Source organism: Bos grunniens, chromosome 2 (assembly GCF_055505025.1).
Source record: "Bos grunniens cultivar Pamir isolate PY7600 chromosome 2, Bosgru_T2T1.0, whole genome shotgun sequence".
Classification (NCBI taxonomy): domain Eukaryota; kingdom Metazoa; phylum Chordata; class Mammalia; order Artiodactyla; family Bovidae; genus Bos; species Bos grunniens.
The window spans coordinates 80,001-85,259 of NC_141166.1; the positions used below are offsets into that span (position 1 = coordinate 80,001).

At 62.2% G+C, this 5,259-nt stretch overlaps 1 long non-coding RNA gene across 1 annotated transcript in view; it reads right to left on the bottom strand.

Annotated features, from left to right (window-relative positions):
- Positions 1-2,654, bottom strand: part of LOC147377147 (uncharacterized) — a 24,420-nt gene extending 21,766 nt beyond the window's left edge. Inside the window, exon 1 of the long non-coding RNA XR_015136056.1 lies at positions 2,603-2,654. This is a non-coding gene — a long non-coding RNA (uncharacterized LOC147377147). The remainder of the gene's footprint in view (positions 1-2,602) is intronic.
- Between the last annotated feature and the right edge of the window lie 2,605 nt (positions 2,655-5,259).

Below are 5,259 nucleotides of genomic sequence, written 5' to 3' on the forward strand. Positions count from 1 at the left end.
CGCAGCAGCGGTACAGCCCTCCCCACCGCGGGGAGGGCCGCTCGCGGAGCACACGCCGGGAAGGCGAAGCGAGAGCATCTGCTGTGTCAGAAGACCCACGGCCCCCACTGACGCCACCCGAGGCGGGGGACAGGAGACCGAAGGTCAGGGCCAGAGGCCGCAACCCAGCCCCCGCCTTCCTCCCCCTCCCCGACGGCCAGGGGGAAAAAAGTCAGGCGAGGGGCCCCGCGGACAGACCGAGAAGAGCAGACACGTTCACCGGGAACACCTGTCCCTCGTCTGGCACGGCTTAGGCCCGGCCCGGGAGAGCACGACCACACCACATCGATCGGATGAGCCAAGGTGGAGCGGGGGGAAGGCACGGCGAGGACAGTCACCAGAGGGGCCCGCTTTAAGCCTCACCGGCAACCTCCGCCCCCCACCTCGCCTCAGGCGAGAGCGGCCCACGACCCCAGGAGGTTCGAGAACGCCTGACACGTGGCACGGAGCCCACAGGGCGGGGGTCGCATCTCAGCCTTCACCGGGTGCCCGCAGCGGGGAGCGCGCAGGGTAGAAGACCCACGGCGCCTCGCCCCGCCGCCCTCGGGTCGCCCAGAGACCGGAGGTGGCACCACGAGTCGGGTCAGCCAGACAACACCACACAGGAGCCGGCGCACAGGCCCAGGCGGGCGGCTCCAGCGGCAAGGGCCGAACCGGGGACCAGAGCTGGCGGCCCGAAGGCCCAGAGCCCCGCGTACATCCAGAGACCCAAAGTTTCCTCGGCGGCAGACACCGAAGCAGACCGTGTCAGCACTTACCTGGTGGTAAAAAAGGCCCATTAAGGGCGACGAAATGACAGCAGCCGACAGCGGGGCCCATCCACGACTCGCATGGAGGACCCCCGGAACCTTGGCCCGGCCACCTGTCCCCAGCGCTACCCCATAAACACCAGGCCCGGAGCTCTCGTGGCGGGGGGGCGGGGGGGGGGGGGGGAGTCATCTGGTCGACCGGGGGAAGGGGAGCAGGGGGAGGGGGCGCGCGATGGCCAAAGTGGGGGCGCGGACACCCACCAAGGGAGAGGGAGCTGGCCGGGGGCGCCCTCTCCCGCTTCGCCCACACGGGTAGGGGTACCGGTCCGTCGGAGTCTCCGAACGGGGATTTGGCTTTGATGAGCATCAAGAAACAAGAAGGAAGAACCGTCAGCGAGGCGCCTCCAACGAGACGAGCGGGCCCCGACCAGGGACCGCGCCCGGGCGGGACCCAGACCGTCCTAGATGGGGCACCCAGGACGGCCCGAGCCGGTCCCCACCTCCTGACCTGGGTTCAGGGAGGTGGGGAGGGGTGAGACAAAGTCGCATCCGACGACCGAGACCCACGAAGGCACGCTGAAGGGTCGGGCGCGCCCTCCCCGGCCACCCGCGGAAGCAGGGTCCGGTCCATCCACGTCTCCGGACCCATCGGGACTTTGAAAAAGAAACAGCATGTGTGCCAGGAGACGCCTCGGGCGACCGGACCCCACGGGTTGGGGGGGGGGGGGGCGGCCGCACACGCGCCCGCCTCTCCCCGTCAACCCTCACGACTCCGGCGGGCGGGTCCCCACCTCCGGAGCGGGGCCGAGGGCGAAGCACACGCTCCTGAGGGCGGCCCAGGAGGAGTCCGGACCGCCGAGCCCGAGTCCAGGCGCTCCGGGCAGGGAAGACCCTCTCCCTGCCCACCGCGGCGGCCCGGCCCAGGGAGGGTCCGGCCGGTCCTTCTCCGCGGCCACAGGGGCACGGGGAGATGCTGGTCGACCCGGTCCGGCCACCGCAGAGCCCGGCCCCGGAGCGCCGCGACGATCACCCTCCTCAGAAACCTAGAGAACCAATCTCCGGCGACAGCAGGACGTCCCTAGGCCTCGGCGCCACCGGGACTGTCGCCGCCAGCATAGCCGGTGTCTGAGAGCTCTGCCTCGGGCCCGGCGGCTGAGTCACAACCCTCCTGAAGGGCTCGCCGAAGCTCCGGAGGGGGAGGGACAATATACAAGCGGCCGCCAGGTGGCTCCCGACAACCGGCTCGAACGTCCCGAGGACGGGTCGCTGTCGCCGGCCGCCGGGGACGCCGCAGCGCCGGCCGCCCAAACGCCCGAGCTCGGCCCGGAGCCTCCGCCGCCGAGCGACGCGACGCGACGCGACGCGACCCCGGCCGCAGAGGAAGGGAGAGGAGCCGGGAGATCTCTCCCCTGGAGGCTGCCACGAAAGAGCCGCGATCCCCCCCCCCCCCCCCCCCCCCCCCGCCACGCGATTCCAGGGTGGTGGGGGGACATTCCACGGAGACGCGGGCGGGCGGCGGGGGCTCGGGGCGGGGTGGGCGGAGAGAGGGGGCACCAGTGACATCCCAGGAACCCCCGGCCCCCGGCCCCCCGAAAGAGGGGGGCGGGAGGGAGGGAGGGAGAAAAGGAGGGAAGGAGGGAGGGAGGGAGGGAGGGAGGGAGGGAGGGACCGGCAAAGCGAAACCAGGCAAGCGCTGCTGGGAGAACAAAGCCGGACTTTCGAAAGCAGACACGGACACAGACACACAAGCCTAGGAGTAAGAAAGGAAAAGAAGGAGACACTCGGACCCCCAAGAAGAGAAAACAAAACTCAACCTGGGTAGAGACACCGTGACAAAGTCCAGAGACGACACACACAAGCATGCGCGGGTGGGTGGGGAAAGTGCACTAGAGGTCAGGAGAACATGGATTTCAACACCACTGGCCACAAACAGCGGAAAGGCGGACGGCCTGGGAGGTCTGGGGTGGCAGGGCTGCGGGGGGTGGGGGGTGGGGGGTTGGGGGGTTGCGGGGAGGGTGTGGGGGGGTGGTATTGAGGGGCGTGCTGGTGAGGAGGACGGAGTCCATAGGGATCCACTAAATAAACCCCGGGTCCCGTGACAACAGCCACCTCAATGAATACATAACTTTTTCACGTAGCTCAGAAACGAAATGAGACAAAACCACCAGGCAGGAAAGTCAACTCGTGGAACTGTCCTGGCAGCTTAAAAGTCAGAGAGAGAGAGGAGAGGGAGAGGGAGAGGGAGAGGGAGAGGGAGAGGGAGAGGGAGAGGGAGAGGGAGAGGGAGAGGGAGAGGGAGAACGCATACACATGTGCGTATACACGTGTACATATGTATACGCACACGTCATCGCGTCTATATATACGTGCACGCAGGCGTATAAACACACACGTACGAAGGGCATGCTCACGTACACGCACGTGTCTGTGTGCGCACGTGTATGCCTAGGCGTTTCTAGTGTGCGTGTATGCTTGCGTGTATATACGCAGAGGCATCTATACACATACGTACACGGATAGACACAGGCGTGAACACACATGCTCACATGTGCAGAGACGTCGGGATACATAGGCACACACACACACATACACGCGGACGTGTCAACGCATCTAGATGCACGTATAGTGTGTATACGTGTGATGTCTGCGCACAGGTGTGGATGCACGTCTATGCGTACCCGTACGTGGATGCTTGCATAGACACACATATCTGCGTGTGTATGTGCACACGTGTATGTACACACGTATACATACGTACGGACGCATACGCAGACGTCTACAGAGAGCGTATGTACGTCCACACAGACGCACGCGAGAATCTGTGCCTACATACACACGTGTGTATGTATACGTAGACGTGCACGCATGTACGTATGTACAGGTGCCCGTGTGCATCTAGAGTGCCTATACACAGATCGATGTGCATAGATGCACACACATGTATACGCATACGCAAACGCGCGTGTGTATACGTACATGTACATGTGCATCAGTGTATGTGTGCATGTATACCCATGTGTCTGCGTGGATGTCTACGTGCGCGCGTGTGTGGTGTGTGTATCTATGGGTGTACATTCGTACATATATATACTCACAGACACACACGTACATACCCGGGCGGAAACACACATCCGTGTGTGTGTGTGTGTGTGTGTGTGTGTGTGTGTGTGTGTCTGTCTGTCTGTCTGTCTGTCTGTCTGTCCGGGGAAAGCACAAGCATATTGCAAAAGGGGCTTTTCTGTCCAACACCGATCAAGGCGTCAGACACCTCAACCTCCAAAAGGGAAACAACCCCCGATGAGCGAAGTGGGCAGGAGGCCCGAACAGACCCCTTCCTTCCAAAGAAAGGTGGAACAGGCAGACACCCAGAAGCACAAGGTAGAACACACATCCACGGCAGGGCTGGGCTGGGCTGGGCTGGGCTGAGCTGGGGCTCCTGGGGGTGGGGGCGGGCTCACGGAAGCACCCCACCCCGGGGCGTTTCCCTGGACAATGATCCTTCTCATTCGGAGGGGAAAGGCCCAGGAGCCGGGAATCGCAATCACGACAGCAAGTTCGAACCATCAGAGGACAGTGGCTCCTGATGGATCGAACGCGTTTTTTCTGCAGCTGAGAAAACTGTGGGCGGACTCAGAGAGATCAGATCTCATCCCCTGGCGCCTCACAGACAGAGAAACCACATCCCTAGGGAAAAGAGTCCTGCGATGTACACTCCCCCAAAGATTCCCCCATTCGACCCAACCCAGCAACTCCACAGGGTGCCCACGGAGGGAAGGGACAAAGAAGATACGGATGTGTGCATGTGTGGGATCGACCCCTATACCTAGGTCGACTTCCGTACACACATCATGATAGAACTCTGTCTGTGTGCCTATGCCTGGATCTATTCACGTGCACGCGTGCTCACGCGCATGCAGACAGACACACACACACACAGAGGAATGGGACTCAACCACCAGAAGGGAATGAAATCTCACAGTCTGCAGGAACCTGGAGAGACCTTTAGAGGGTATTATGCTACATGAAATACCTCAGATCAGTCGTTTCCATGCAGAACCTACCAAACCATACACGGTGAACAGAACAGAACCAAACAGAAACAGGCTCAGACATACTACAAAGGAACACACCGGGGCGGGGGGGGGGGGGGGGGGGCGGGGGGGGGCGGGGGTGAGGAGAGAGTGAGTGAGTGCCCCTGGCGAGGGAGACAGACGAAGTGGTGCAACCTTCCACTTATGAAATACATGAGTCACGGGCACGTCATCACACCAAATGTCATTTGCCGTGACACCAGGTGGTGACGGACAGTCACTAACTAGATGTATCCTGGTGATGGCTGTGTCATGTGCTACACTAAAACATCGTCTGTACAGCTGAAAATTAAAGGGGGGAACGACCCCCCCCCCCCCAAAGAAAAAGGAAAGGAAGAAGGAAGGAAGGAAGGAAGGAAGGAAGGAAAGAAGGCAAAAGT